Raw genomic sequence first — 15,689 nt, 5'->3', positions numbered from 1 at the left:
CACCAGCAGCAGCCTCACCTGGGAACTTGTCAGAAACGGAGTTTCAGTTCCCACCCCAACCGACAGAATCAGAAACTCTACAAGTGGGGTCCAGTAATCAGTGCTGTAATAAGCCCTCCAGGTGCTTCTGGTGCTCCCCAAAATTTGAAAACCTCTGTTAGTACATCTGGTACCCATGACCCTTGGTGACTGGGAGGACGGCACTGCAGATGAAAAACCTGGGGGGGGATCCCTGGGTGGCGCAGCGGTTTGGCACCTGCCTTTGGCCCAGGGCATGATCCTGGAGACCCAGGATCGAATCCCACGTCAGGCTCCCAGTGCATGGAGCCTGCTTCTCCCTCTGCCTATGTCTCTGCCTCTCTCTCTCTCTATGACTATCATAAATAAATTAAAAAAAATTAGAAGTGTTGAATTCTAGCTGTAATATTAAAAAAAGAAAAGAAAAGAAAAAAAAGAAAAGAAAGAAAAGAAAAGAAGAAAAAAAGAAAAAGAAAAAGAAGAGAAAAAGAAAAAGAAAAGAAAAAGAAAAAGAAAAAGAAGAAGAAAAAGAAAAAGAAAAAGAAAAAGAAAAAGAAAAAGAAAAAGAAAAACCTGGGGTCCATCGAGGTCAAGTCTCTTGCAGAAGGCCATGGGGTCATTAAGGGGTATGAGGCCTAGGCCCCGCCACCAGCACTTCTCCTGGGCTGGGACCTGGGGGGATTCGGGTACAGATGACCCTAGTGCATGTCAGTAAGGAACAAACAATCTGGAGTGAGGGTAAGAATCCAAAGGTTGACCACTTAGTGAAATGTGAAATGTGTCAGGATCAGAAGGGAAAAAAAAAAAAATGCTTGCAGAATATTTGCCACAGGAGGAGGGGGAAAAAATGGAGCTGAGCCAAACAGGTAAATGAAAGAAGTAACTAATAATATGTGGGGGAACGTGAGAAGAAAAACTTAATTCCTGGAAACACATAAATTGCCATTTGGAGAATCTTCTCCTTACTTCCACCTGCTTCACTGAATCTCTGCCTGAAGAGACTTGAGCTATAGGAATCTAAGCATGTTTTCATGCTTTCAGAAATCTTCCTCTTTCTACCACCAGCAGAAGTTATCTACTTGATAAATGGCAGCCAGACTGCTTGTCAAGATAATTTGAAGATTAAATCTTTGTTTAAAAAAAAAAAGAAAAATTCCTGCAGCAGCTGTTAAAGTCATGGAGGCACTTTTAGGCTACAAAGATTAAACTGGGTGAAGCACCTGAGGGACTTTATAGGGCTAGGGGAGGGGAGGGAGGACATATGGAAAGGATCCCTGGGGCACTGGGCATTGCAGGACACCCAGCGGTGAATGGCAGGTGGAAGGGGCCAGGGCCGGCTTCTGGGTCCAGGGCCCTGTATGTGGGGCTGTCTTCCCGGAGCCGTGTCACGGAGATGAAGGCCGCAGGCCCCCTCTGCTCAGCGCCAACTGATCTAGGTCAGTTTGCCTGCAGGTGGAAGACCTAGCAGGATTATGGTGGGAACGACCCAAAGCAGGGCGCGGTGCCACGAGCAAATGCCACTCACCACTGCTCACCCTGCACCAAATAACCTGGAGAATGAGAACATCTAAATCTGTCCTCAGGATGTCTTGTCTACCCCCAGGGATCTCAAAGTCAAGTGCTTCCCAGAGCCAAGCAGGGAACATAAATGGGTGAAGAGCGCCCAGGTGGGAGCTGTCGCATGTGCCAAGAGTGTGCCCCGGGGAGCAGACAGCTACTCAGGCGGCTACGGCTAGCCCCGGGCAGGTGTGGAGGAGAGAGGGCCCCAGGGTGATGCTAAAAATCTCCTGACTTGTCAGGAAAAGCTGAAAACCCAGGCTTCTCTGTACAATCCCAGCCTTTAAGTACTGTCAAGAAATGCAAAAATTCAGAGAGCATCACAGGGGCCAAACAAATCACGCCCCAGGACCACATCTGGCCCCCAGACCACAAGCGCACAGCCTCGGGCCTCACAGACGCTGACGGCTCAAACCAAAACGGCCAGTAGGGCGAGGTTTCACCTTGGTTTGCAGAGCCTCGGGGACTCGCTGGGGCGTCGGTACCCCGGTCACGCACATCCGTCTACATCACTCCTGGCTCATTCTGAGTTAGCTCAAGGCCCAAAAATGACTAGAAAGCACAGACTGTCTGAAATCCTGAGCACATCAAAGTAGTGCCACGAAACTCCCAACCCCACACAGTACGTGCCTTCCCACTTGTGGACTTGGGAGGGGTGACTGACCTGGTCTGTGTCCCTGCCTGGCATCCATTCTCCAGGGCGAGCTGTGGCTCCACTGGGAGCAGAGAAGGGCCTGGCGCCTGCCCTGCCCTCAGGAGGAGGGCTCCCTCTGGCCTCTCTCACAATGTGGGGCTGGGGAAGGAAAAGAGTTTCCATGCCAAATACTTTAAACAAATGCAAGTACACCCGGCAGATGGAACAGACAATTCTGGATGCCTGACGCCTACAGATGGCTGGCTTCGGCCGGGTCATCGTGAACAGAACAGCTGCTTCCTCAATCACATCTCCTGCACAGAACACAGGATTCTGTTTTGATGACTTCTATGCAAGATATAGAAATGAGAGGGGGGTTTCCTGCCTTTTATTTCAAAATAGCCTGGGACAAACGAAGACTTCTTGTACCACAACACATTAAAAAAGAGAAAGCTCAATGAAGTGGGTTTTCTTAAATGTCAACCCGCAGAGCAACCTACTTCTCTGCCCACAGGCCTTGATAAAAATGTGACTGGGGAGCCTATCCAGAGGAGCAAGAGATTCCTTCCAAACAGCAGCATGGTCCACGACTACAGATAACACCAGGTGTTGAGAAGACGGGCTTTGGAACAGATGAACTGGGGTCAGAACCCACATTCTCAAGGATGTGGCTGGGGCTGGTTACCTAACAACTGTCAGATGAGAGTGTATACCCCGTGCTTGTCGCATAGTAGGTGCTCAACAGAAGCTAACTCTCTAAGTAAAAAAAATAATAATTTCCATGTAATCTTCTTGGCACCAAGGTTCTTCGCGCACACATGCGAGTTCTCCCCACTTCTGGGTGATGAGACAGCAGTGAGCAATTCTGGGTCCAGCCCAACCTGCCATGCTCTCAGCCCTCCACCAACTGCCTACGGAAGGAAGACACAGGAGACCATTTGGGGAGTGGCTGGCTAGAGGCAAGCAGTGTCAAGAGGCGGGCATGCAGTCAAGCCTGGCCTTCCGGGGCTATTCTTTTCCTTTTTAAAGCAAGAGACAAAACCTCTCTGTGTGCATCCTCTTAACCTCAACTTCCTCCTTACCAAGGGCTGCCATCATGCACCTATCCCATGGTTGAATCCAGGCTGCTCTGGCTTTCCCCCTTCTTCACTCTGGCCCAAGGTTCTGAAAACCCTTCCCGATAGCTTATTCCTGCACTTTATCAGTTTTCATTCTGGCTATACAGGGAGTGGGCACTGGCTATGCTGCAGACTGTACCCATTTAAACTCAACACAGACGGGCCCAGCCACTCCCGGGAGCAGGAGTGGGCCAGACTCCTGACAGCACACAGCATGTCATCAGAAACCCCAGAGCAGCCATCCTTGGACCAGGGACAGCCCAGCAGTAAACCACCACACAGCTTTCCTCTGTGCTCAGATCCACCAACATGCAACAAGGTGAAGGAGCTGGTTCTGGCACTGATGCGTTATGACTGGGTCCAGTGAACTGAAAACCCATGTTCTCCAAATATATTTGCCTTCCCACCTCAAAATGACTCTGCCCCTAATTAGCTTCTGAAGAGATTTTTTTTTTTCTAAAGATGTTATTTATTTGAAGGGAGGGTGCGGGACAAAGGGAGAGGGAGCAGCAGGCCTCCCCACTGAATAGGGAGCCCCACACGGGGCTCCATCTCAGGGTCCTGGGATCATGACCTGGGCCAAAGGCAGACGCCTAACCGACTGTGCCACCCAGGCACCCTGAGACTCTTATTCAGAGAACGTTGGAACCAAGCAGGACAAGAGCTCCTCCACGCTAGTCAACGAGCTGCCTTGGTGTTGCAGCTAAGAGCATTTTAAGGGGGAAGCCACATGACATCAGTGAGCTAAGGGAGCTGGGACTCCTCTTCCTTCCTGAAGCTCCACAGTAGCCACCATTCTGAATGAATAAAGGAGTTCCTTATCTGTGTCTATGGAAAACATGGCCATTTCATCAGAGCAAAAATGTTTCCATCTTAGCGTGGGGCGGGGGCGGGGCAGGGGGAAGAGACGGGTATGTGCCAGGCACAACACAAGTGACGAGGCCACCGCCCAGGTGAGTCAAGGGCTGCAGAGAAAGGAGCTGGGATCACAGGCTGGAGAGCGGCAGGGCAGAGCAGGACCCTCAGACAGCACCTGGTCACCTGTGGCCTGGGCAGTTTGGGCGGCTTGCCCAGGGGTCATACACAAATCTGGGGGGCAGCTTCTTCTGGACCCATGTTCCCTCCATCACGTCACCCGTTTCTCCATCACCTCTGAGTCAGTGAACTCTCTTTCAATTCTGTTTTTGGGCCAGGAAAGTCCAGTGTTCTTTCCTTCACTGGAATGCCTCCTCTGTACCTTTGGGTCTCTCCAATCTGGCTTTTCCCACACACGGGGCAACAGTCCAGTGCACGTCCACCCAGTGGAGGTTTCTATGAGGACGGTGGTGGTTTACACCTGTGTTGTGCAACACTGAGCACTTGACATGTGGTTAGTTTGACCGAAGAGCTTTCAATTCCACTTAGTTTTAATTAATTTAAATAACCTGATAATTTTGTCAATTATACCTCAGGAAAGCTGAAAAACATTTAAACAGCTCTACGTGGCTAGTGGCTACCATACTGGACAGAACATACAGCATCCATATAGAGAAGAATCAACACACGGTTCCCGTAAAGAGCCTGGCAGTAAATATTTTAGCCTCTGTAGACCGTAGGGTCTCTGCTGCCACCACTCAGCTCTGCCGCCGTAGCATGAAGGCAGCCACAGACACTCCAAACACAAGTGGGCATGGCTGTGTGCCAATAAAGTTTTATTTACAAAAGAAGGCAGTGGGCCAGATTTGGCTCACGGGCTGAGTTTGCCAACCTCTGATATAGAACAAAGAACTGGGAGTTCAAATCCTAGGACTACTACTGCCCACCAGCAGGATGACCTTGAGCATCTTTATCTTGTTAAACCTCAATTTCTTCGTCTATAAGGAGGGGACTGTCACAGCGCCCACTTCTTACAGTGGATGTAAGAATTAAATGAGAAGTCTGTAACGCCCTTAGCACAATGCCCAGAGTGGGCATTCAGAAAGTCCTTGTCGGGTGAATGGTAGCCGGACACATACTGGGTGCTCCGACTTCCAGTCTCCTGTGTTCTTCCCCATTCTGTGAAGATGACACTGCCCGTCCCAGTCTGCAGGGAACTTAAGTAGCCAGTTCCAAGTCAAGTGCAACAGAATGGCAGGACTAGAATCCAGGGCTCCCGCTTCCTGGTTCCGTGCCCTTGTTCTCTCCTCCATGGAGGCTTTTCTATCTGACTGGGCTCGTGTGTACTAGCCTGCACTGTAAGAGGCTCACTCCTTTGTGAAGGAAACTATTAAGAAAGACAAAGTAGACAATTTCTTGAGGGCTCTAAGCTCTTTTGCTGTCCTGGTTCCCGTTTTGTCCACCACTCTGGAGCTCCGGTCACCTCTAGGGACCAGAGACCCCTCACCTTAGGCCGTCAGTCACTGGCACACCACAAGACATCCTCCCAGAGTGCTTCCCCTGACTGTGCTGGGTCAGAATGAGGTTCAAGGTGCCGCAGAGCCACATGAAGATCCCTGCTGTCTTCATTCATAGCACTGCCTCCCCCACGAGTCCTCTGAAACTGAAAAATACTACGTTGCAGAGACGTTCTCTGCAATTCCTTACAGGGCTGCATGATCTGCATATGAAAAGGCCCAGTTCACCTGTGGCCTGAATGACAGGCCCTTCTTCCTACATTCAGGAGGAAGATGCGCCCCTGACATCTTCTCCCCCCATCTCCTCAGTGGGTATGCCACGGACTTTCCCGAGCATTGGAGAGAGCACTCAGGATTACTGTCTTCTCCTCCAGGGCCCTAAGACACCACAGACTGTGACCACCATGCTGGTTTAACTGCCCAGTGGTTGGGCCAAAACCCAAGCAGAGGCCAGGTGAGCAAAGGGCCCAGCCTGGCCCCCTGGGCCCCAACTCTCTCCTTTGGCTGGAAGTTAAGCCCCGGTGCCCCCAGGGGCACCTAAACCCTGGCCATGCCACTCACCACCACACCACTCAAGAGGGGAACCACCTGGTCTCCCCCAGACCCCACGGATCCCCCAGAAAGTGACAGGAGCAGCCTGCTCAGTCACTCTTTCACAAGCGCAGGGGGAGGGCTGGGCCAGGCATTTTCACGTAGGTTCACAGCTGAGCAGGACACCTGCAGGCCTAGGGAGTTCCTCAGGCATCCGCAAGAGGACACCACGCTGGCCATGCTCTGACCCAGCAGAGTGGTCACTGGGGCCCCGTGCTCCATCCCAGAGCACTAATGCCCTAGAGTCTTTTCTGTAACACTCGGGGACATGCCTGAACCTCACACAAGTTAGAAAACGGATTGGTTTCTAAGGCAAGTCAGAACCCATTCACTTGTGAACCATCGCCCCCTCAGCAGCTGAGGAGTCGGACCCATCAGGCTCGGCTCTTACTCCCAGCATGTGGCTCTTCTGCTCCAGGTCATACTACTCAGCCTCAGCCAGGCCCGATCTCTCTTCTATTTTTCTTTCTAATATGTGAGACTGTCTGCTAATCTCCCTGGGAATTAGATGAACAGGGAGGTTTACTGCCAAAATTAACGTTATTTAAAGCTAACTCACTTCTCTTCTCAGGACTGAAAGCTGATGAGCAAAACCCTACAGGTTTTGCCTTGGAAAAGGCACCCCAAAATCCAAGATCGGCCGTTGACCTGCCCATCCTCGTAGGCTCGTTATTTTCCTAAATTCTCCTCCTCTGGGTCTGAGTCACATGCCACGCGGTCAACAGGGCCTGGAATCTGGGCTGGCATCTAAGGGTGTGGAGGCCACAGGAGCACTTGGAGCGCCAAGAGTCAGGTGACCCAAGGCAGAACATTCTCACGTGTTTGTGTCAGCAACTCCCCCACCCTGGAGAACACCGGTGAGAACACGCTATGACAGGGCCCAAAGGGCATGGAAGCTCCTTTTTCAATCACACCAACATGGCTACTTTTTTCCATTAAGAAAAAAAAAAAAAAAAGCAAAACAAATAAGGATGTTTTCAACTTATCCAATGCCAAAAGGTTTTGTTCGTTTAGATTTCTTTAGTTCTCACGTAGGCACAGGCAAGAAACTCTGGAAGTTCTTGGGAATCCCAAATGTCTCTGCTGAAAGCAAGAGCTCCCACTAAAAATAAACAAAGACCACGTCCCTCTGGCTGAGGAGATGGCACTTGACGAAAGCTCTGTGTTCTAAACAGCTTAGTCTTGTCCCCTCCAAGGAGGTCCCCTAAGGTCAAAAGGACTGGGCCCCTGGGCAGTCTCCCTGGAGATGGCCCCAAGTGAGGACTGCTGGAGAAGACTGCCCCCACCCCCATACACACCCCTTCCCTCCCGTTGCCTCCCCAGGCAGTCACTGGCCAAGAGCTATCCTCTTCAGCCCTCACCCCACCCTGCTTCGACATCCCTCTCAGGGCTCAGCCAGTGGGCTCCCAGTTGTCTGCTCCAATCCACTCTGTGCTGCCACTCCCCGAATGCTGAGCATCCCAAAGTATAAGCATCGACACATGACTCCCCAGCTCCCAGCCTCCTGCTTAAAGGCAGGACTCCTTTGATTTGCATCTGCTGCCATCCTGACCTTGACCAGCCTAGCCCAACAAATTCTTCTCATCCAGGCGCCCAGGTCTGGGTGGCTATCATCCACTTGCTGTTCCTTTAAATGCCACAAAGGGGATCCCTGGGTGGCGCAGCGGTTTGGCGCCTGCCTTTGGCCCAGGGCGCGATCCTGGGGACCCGGGATCGAATCCCACGTCGGGCTCCCGGTGCATGGAGCCTGCTTCTCCCTCTGCCTGTGTCTCTGGCTCTGTCTCTCCTTCTATCTCTCAAGAATAAATAAATAAATAAATAAATCTTTAAAAAAAAAAAAAAATCCTTTAAATGCCACAAAGGCGGCATCGTGCTTCCACACCTCCTCACTCGCTGCTACCCGGCCTGGAACGAGGTTATCTCCTGCTCCCTATCCTTCACCTGTCTCAACAACCCCTGCTCATTCTTCAAGGCTCAGGAAGCCTTTCTACCCTCTTCCCTTTGGCTCGGTGTAAATGACCTTCCTTTGACTCCCACGGGGCTGTGGACTCACCAGTACCCTGTGCACACACATCTCCACCACATCTATGCTTCATCTGGCACGCAGTAGGAACTTAATCAAAACAACGGCTGTCTCTTGGGGCGGCTGGCTGGCTGAGTTACAAGAGCACTCGACTGTTGATCTCAGGGTCGTGAGTTCGAGCCCCACGTTGGGTGTAGAGCTTACTAAAAATAAAAAAAAAATAATAAAAAACAACTGCCGTCTCATTGTCCATGACACAAGCCTATGAACTCTGCAAAAACAGGAACTCGCTTTACTCATCTCTGAATTCTTCAGGGCCTGACACACATACAGGGCGTTTACTAGATACAGACTGATTGGATTGTGCCTAGGGTACCACCAGCATGGCAGACTGTTCTGCGGCCACCACAGGAACAATGACACATCTGAAGAGGCAGAGAGGGTGAGGAAAATGAGTTCTGAACATCTGCCAAGAACAGAGGCAGCCCAGATGCCTCCCTCACACAGTTCCTCACCCACAAAGCTTCATCACGTCCAAGAGGAGGGTCTGTGTTAAGGCCATCCCACCCCACCCACCCTGGTGGGTCCTCTGCAGAGGGTTCTCCAAAGCTAGCCCCAACCATCTATGCCAGTGTCTGAAGGAACGGGGCCTCTGCCCAGAACCAAATAAATAATATCAAACCTCCACCCTCCTGTACCAAGGGGTCTCCCCCAAAGCTGCCCAAAGTCCAGTAGGCAATCTCACATGCCAAGACTGTCCACTCTGAACACCCCACAGGATGCCAGGCTGGGGCTGGCGATGTGTAATGCTCAGAAGACATGTGGGTGGAGACTGTCAGGAATCACTGCCTTGCGCCAAGAGAAGCCCAGTGACCACTGAAGAGGGTAAAGGCCGCTCCCTCTGTCAACTGGGTCAAGGGCTTGGTTCAAAAGCTTTAATGAGCTTTAAAGAGCTCTTATTCCTGGAGAGATGGCCGGTCGTGTTCAGGTGGCACAGGGGTCCGGGGGGCCAACTGGAATTGTACCCCAGGGGTCAGTGAGAAGTGGCCAGGCTGGGGGCGAGTGCCCCAGCTGTGACCACGTGACATACACCAATGCTGACTGCAGTCGTGAAGGCAGCTTGCGGACTTGAAAGAGGTGGCAAAACCAAATAAAGACATCAGCTGCAAAGAATTTAAAGAGAATCTAAGAAGGAGGTAAATGTGCCTCCCACTCTCTCAGGTCACAGAGGTGCGCCGCCCTGGAGGCTTGCAAAGAACATACTCGCATTCAGAGGTGGGTGAGAGCAGAGCCAAGGGCTCTGTGGCCACGCTGTGATGCTTATATGCATTTACTTTTCTATGTTTAAGACCAAAGTCAATCAGTCTTGGTAAACAGAGATTTTGTTTCCAAAGAGAAAGCTTAAAAGATTTCACCAGTCTTAATGCTTATTAAGAGACACACCTGCAAACTAAATTAGAACACATGCTTTCAACCCTCCCCCCACCAAAAAATCTTAAAGACATCTGAGAGTGGAGAGAATGCTGGGTGAGGAAAGGCTCTACTTGCCCCACTCTGGCCCACCCAGCGGAGCTAAGCTCTGTGCTTCATCCTGGTGTCACCCACCAGGGCCGTGAGGACAACTGCCCCATCCTTCCCGTGTTCTCCCAACAGCACGTGCCTGCCACAGGCTGCACGAGATGCTTACTGACATTTGTTGGGTTCTAAGGGTCTCCACCCAGGGCCTCACTCAGTGTCCCAAACCCACAGGGTGGGTTGCCCCGCCGGCAAGGCCATCATCCAGATGAGGGAACCCAGGCTGGGAGAGATGGTCACCTTCCCAGGGGCAGACAGTCAGCAAAGGGCACACCTGGGATCTGAACCCAGGCACTGACTCCAGAGTGCGATACTGCCCTTGCCCTAAATGACACAGGCCTGGGTCTCACCTCTGCTTTGCCCAAAGCTCCTCCGTGGTTCTTCCCCGGTTGGAAGGCGGCCTGCCCTGCACCACATGGCATAACTTCTACCCTTCGGGTCCGATGCACATCTCCTACCTTGTGTCCCTCCACACGGCACCACACCCTTCACAGGGGCTTCTCAGACAGGCTCTTATAACCGTGCTCCTTAAAACGCTGGGAGGCAGAGCCAGCAAGATGAGAAATCCGGAGCCCAGAGGGTCACGCAGCAAATCAGTCCAGCAAGAGAGGAGCTGTGTGCTTACCAGAGAGCCTTCACAGCAGGATGGCCCCCAGGACCATATCACGGGGACCCCCGAATCTCATACCCCCCCCTCTGCAGCCTCAGAACCACAGACACAAACCCCTACAACCAGGAGACGACTCCCTCTCCTCACCCAGAGCATGGAGGTGGCCGGCTACAGAGGACGCAGTCCTCCCACCTCTGAACATGCAGAAAGGCTGCTCCCAGCCAGCAGATGGAACCTCCCTCCGCTCCCAGGCCCCTGGCCAACATGAATGCCAGAGCGAGGGGAATTCCAGGCGCAGCCGAGGCCTCTCCCAGCTGGGCCTTGTCCGTCAAGGCACTTCAAGCAGGGGGCAGCTGGGAGGAGGGTGGCCACCCCTAGGTGGAGGACGGGCAAGCAGGAGCACCCTCTATCCAGGACACTGCTGGAGCTGCTGGATGCAGATTGGACCTGGCCAGGCCCTGCTATCCAGGAGCCCATGGGCCTACCTGGCAGGCTCCGCAGCACAGCCACCCAAGCCCCTCCTTAGAAGCAGCAGCGAGGTGCCCGGGGAGTAATGGCCAGAGAACACCTCCTGGACCACAGACACTGCTTACTGCAGGAACTGTATCACCTTCCCACTGAGACAGCACTGGATGAAGAACGAGCATGGCATGGTGGAAAGAACATAGGACTGAAGCCAGCCAGGAGCTCTCCTCCGGGCGAGTAATTGCTCTGAGTGGTAGTGTTTCCAGCAAGGGACAGAGCAAGTCCCTCAGCCATCTATCCTGCACTGAGGATTAAATGAACTAAATGAAGTCAAGTGCCCAGCCCCACTCGGGACGCTCAGCAGGTGCCCAATCAATGCCTGGGAAATGAATGCCTGCAGAAAATACCCACCTCCTCGCCCCCACCTCATTAGGCCCCAGACCAACTCCCAGCAGAGGAGAAAGTGCCCTGATTTGTCACCACCACCAAGGCACAGAAGAGCAGGTGGACAAACCTTGGCCAAAGCAACCTAAACCCTCTTCATCAGGCTCAAGGTTTCAGTACTTTCCATCAGGACTGTTTCCCCTGCTTGGGGCTCAGTGATGGATCCCTGCTGAGCAGCATCAGGAGAGAGGGTGAGAAACACGGACTTATGAAGTAGACCTAGGGCAACGGATGGCACGTTTCACTGGCTGAAGGGCTCTGAACAATGACTCTGCTTAACTGCTGGCCTGAGCTGCATACGGCACAGGGTCCTGCAAGCAAGACTGCGTCTCAGAGTCTCTCTGCAGAGAACAGGATGCTGGAGCAGGGGACTCAGATGACGAAGGTGCTGGTTCCTCTGGGTGTCCACTGTGTGACCCTGGCAAAGTCACCGTACTTCTGGGGTGGGGGTGGGGGGAGTTGGATTTCTCCTCCATCAGATAACATAAGCAGGCCACAGAGCTCATGCTTTCTACGGCCCCCAGTCACTCTAAACATAATTCTATGACACCTCATCCCAAGCACGCCGGCAAGAGGACAGGTTCTGAGCAGCTGGGTACAACCAGGTGGCTAGAGGGACGCCTGGGTGGCTCAGGGGTTGAGTGTCTGCCTCCGGCTCAGGTCGTGATCCCGGGGTCCGGGATCGAGTCCCACACTGGTTTCCCCGCAGGGAGCCTGCTTCTCCCTCTGCCTGTGTCTCTGCCCCTCTCTGTGTCTCTCATGAATAAATAAGTGAAATCTTTAAAAAAAAAAAAAAAAAAAAACCCAGGTGGCTAGACACTGTGACAGTTGCTGCAGACTGAGGAGAAAAGGAATAACTGCTGAGAATCACCAAGACATGGCCAGGACTCAGACTGCACCTTCCCTCCTTTGAACCCCAGAGGATCACCATGTGCAGAAGGAACGAGAAGCTGAAAAGATCAGAAAGATGGTGGGGAGGCAAGCCCCCCCCCCCCATATTAGAACTACCCTGAGGCAACAAGCTGAATAAAACCGGCACTCTCTGTTCCAGAAAGGTGGTGGCTGGGAGGGGTTATACCAAATCCTGTGCAGGAAGGCACACCCAAGACCTGGCCCAGCAGAAAGAGGAACCACCTGGATGATGTCTACAGCAGGCACTTCGCCCAGAAGTGGGTACCTTTCAGATTCTCCTTCACCGAGACATGGCAACAACGGAAAATCCCAGTAGGTTTATTCCAATCCTGAAGAGGAAGGTCCGTGAGGGAAAAGAGGTATGCATGGGGTCTATTCCAGCCCTCATTCCTCCGTCCTGGATGCACAACAGGATCAACTCAGAAGCTTTAAAAATACCAATGCTGCGTCCTACCCCTTCTCTCCAAGATTCTGATGTAACTGGTCCTGGATGCTGCCTGGGCATCAGGCTTTTTTTCTTTTAAATCTCTCCAGGTGATTATAACGTGCAGCCAAGGTTCAGAATAACTGCTCTGGAGTCTCAAATCTCGGCACAGAGGGCCCAGCTATCTCCCACAAACTCTTTAGGAGCAGAAAGGGCAGGAGATCCAGCCAGGCAGGCCTTGCTGGACATAGACATCCTCACACCACCCACTCCACCTCCACCCCCAAACCAGGATCAACCTTCGAAGGGCCATCGGTCTGAGACGGAATGCAGGGCCTCTGCCCAGCCCGAGCTAGGGCATACCAAATTCCCACACACTGGAGGCTGTACAATTGAGTTTAGTTATTTGATTACTTTGGGCATGTAAACAAAACGTGTTATTACACAAACCTGGGGTGGCAAACACCACAAAATGATTTACTTTGAGGGATCCGAATTACAAAAGCGAAAAACAAAAACAAAAACCAAAAAACCAAAAAACCCAACCACACTGGAAACCCTTTTAACAATCTCTTCGAATGGAAAATGGAATCTGAATAAATGGGGATGCTTCTTCTGGGCTGCCAGATTTATTTCCCATTTCCCCTAGAAGGTCACCAAGAATAACTGTATTTTCTTGTAAGTCTGTCTTCTGTAAGGATGAAGCAAAACTTTTCAGTCTTCAGAACTGAGGCACTGTCTTTGGTCCTATGGTAGACCTAGAATCCAAGCCCTCCTTTATTTATTTTTTTAAAGATTTTATTTATTTATTCATGAGAGACACAGAGAGAGGGGCAGAGACACAGGCAGAGGGAGAAGCAGGCTCCATGCAGGGAGCCCAACGAGGGACTAGATCCCAGGTCCCAGGACCATGCCCTGGGTCAAAGGCAGGCGCTAAACAGCTGAGCCACCCAGGGAGCCCCCAAGCCCTCCTTTTGAAAAAAAAAAAAAAAAAAAAAAGTTTTTTTAAAGCTGTAGGAAAAGGAGGAGGGAGGGAAAGAGGTAGTCAAAATTTCTAAGTTTCCCTGTGGTGTTAACAAGACTAAACAAAATTTATGCTTTGAGATTAAACAGAACTTAGTGCCTCTATCTTTCGAACACACCAACCCATAGCATGCGTGTGCAAAACAACCAGGCTCTGAAGTGAGAGAGACTAGGATAGAACTACCAGCCTCCAGGCCTAGCAGCTGTGTGGCCTGAGGCCAGTTACTTGGCCTCTCGGAGATTCAATTTCTTTCTTTAGCTGTAACTGCAGGAATGCTTTGAAAATTAGAGAGCGTATGCAAAGCCCCTGGCCCAGGGTGGGCCTTCAATAACCAGTGGGCACTGCTATTATTCTTTGAACAATCCACACCCATTTGGGCTGAAGCCTGCTGCGCCCAACTTTTCATGGTCCTGAATCTTGGGAACTAGGGAACCACATTATACCAGTGCAGGAGGAGAATCTGTTTCTTTGTTTCACAAGCGAAGGAAAAGAGCAAGTGCAGTCAGGAGTTGGCCTGCCCCTGCATTCTGGGGTCAAATGGGCTGTTTAGCAACATGATTTGCTTTTACCTCCTGAGAGCGGCCCCATGGAAAAAGTCCCTCCAGGGACTACAGATGCCTAAGGAGCACTGTTGTTTCCGAGATCTTCCTGCGCAGTCTGGCCAAACGGCCCCCACCCCGCCCCCCTGCAAAAGACAGCTTCCCCGGCAGCCCCCACAGCAGGAGAGGGGCAGGACCGTTAACGAAGCGGGGGTGCCTGTCACACTTCTCCATAACCCCTGACGTGATGTGAAATTCTACAAGGTAGACCCTTTGAAATGCAAAATCTTCCAGAGTCCTTCAAATGTGTTTTTATTTTCTCGGGTTCCTAAGGCTGCTTTCAGACCCACCCATCAGCATTTCCCCTCTCAATCACCCACATTTAACAAAAAAAAAAAAGAAGAAGAAGAAGAAGAAGAAGAAGAAGAAGAAGAAGAAGAAAAGGAGGAGGAGGAGGAGGTGGCTGAAGCAAAGACGTCTCTGTTTTTTGAAAAAGCTCAAGTATCTCCAGTTGATGCAAGGAAGAAAAAAAAAAAAAATCTTGTCCTCAGCTCCAGCCTCCTAACATCCCTCCTCCAAGACACCCCAAAGCCAAGTTTCCCCTGCAAGATTTCCTCCCGTCCTGATCAGCGCAGCACTGACTCTGCCGCTGCTTAGGATCTCAGAGGGCTTTCCTAAATCAAGAATCCGGGTGCCCTCCGACCCGAGTTCAGGAAGGTTAGACAGGCACCACCAAAACCACAACCCGCAATTTTCGAAGCCCAAGCCTTGATCCAAAACTGTGTGCACAGGAGGTTTGGATTAAACATCAAAGAAGAAATTACCTTAAAACAAAGTTGTTTGGCAAAGAAAATTACTTCACCATAAGAAGAACCCTAGGGAACGGTAAATTGCTTTTGAATATAGACTTTTCAGTGGCGCGGTCATTAATCATGTTAATGTAAACTGCGCTAAAACAAAAATTTTCTAAGCAAGTCTCCGGGCACATCAGCGTATCTAAGCCTGTGGGTTTGTTTCCAAAGCTCACATCCCAGCACGCAATGAAACTGCTGTTAATGGGGTCAGCTATTACAGCGCAGTCCCCGACCCTGGGCCATAATAAAGGTGACTCAGCCATGTAGAAAGAACCCTCGTAAAGTTAGGCAGGAAACAAACACAGAAATTAATCAGAGAAGGAGAGTCAATGATTTTGGAAAGTGTATTCACCGGGCAAGTTTAAACAGCAACTCTCCCTGGATGATCAGACATTTCAGAAAGGAGTTGAGGGAGGCCAGTCAACATTCCTTGCAGCACGCAAGTCCCTCAGCCAGGCCCTGTTTTGTAGGGTGGAGGACAGGGCAGCAGCTGGACAAGGCGAGGAGGAGCGTGGAGCCCAGCAGAGTT

The 15,689-nt window shown here is 51.4% G+C and overlaps 1 protein-coding gene across 4 annotated transcripts in view; it reads right to left on the bottom strand.

The window, feature by feature from the left end:
- FAM53B (family with sequence similarity 53 member B) overlaps positions 1–15,689 on the bottom strand; it is a 144,622-nt gene that overhangs the window by 87,825 nt on the left and 41,108 nt on the right. Inside the window, exon 1 of one of the 4 annotated variants that reach the window (XM_041743501.1) lies at positions 8,344–8,464. The exons of the other annotated variants lie outside the window; for them this stretch is intronic. The gene's annotated coding sequence lies outside the window, so the exon portion shown is untranslated. Of the gene's footprint in view, positions 1–8,343; positions 8,465–15,689 lie in introns of those variants that run through there. 4 annotated transcript variants of the gene reach the window in all.

This window comes from Vulpes lagopus, chromosome 2 (assembly GCF_018345385.1).
Source record: "Vulpes lagopus strain Blue_001 chromosome 2, ASM1834538v1, whole genome shotgun sequence".
In the NCBI taxonomy this organism is placed as follows: Eukaryota; Metazoa; Chordata; class Mammalia; order Carnivora; family Canidae; genus Vulpes; species Vulpes lagopus.
Note: the sequence above shows the minus strand (reverse complement) of the source record. Positions and strands in the feature narration are given on the sequence as shown.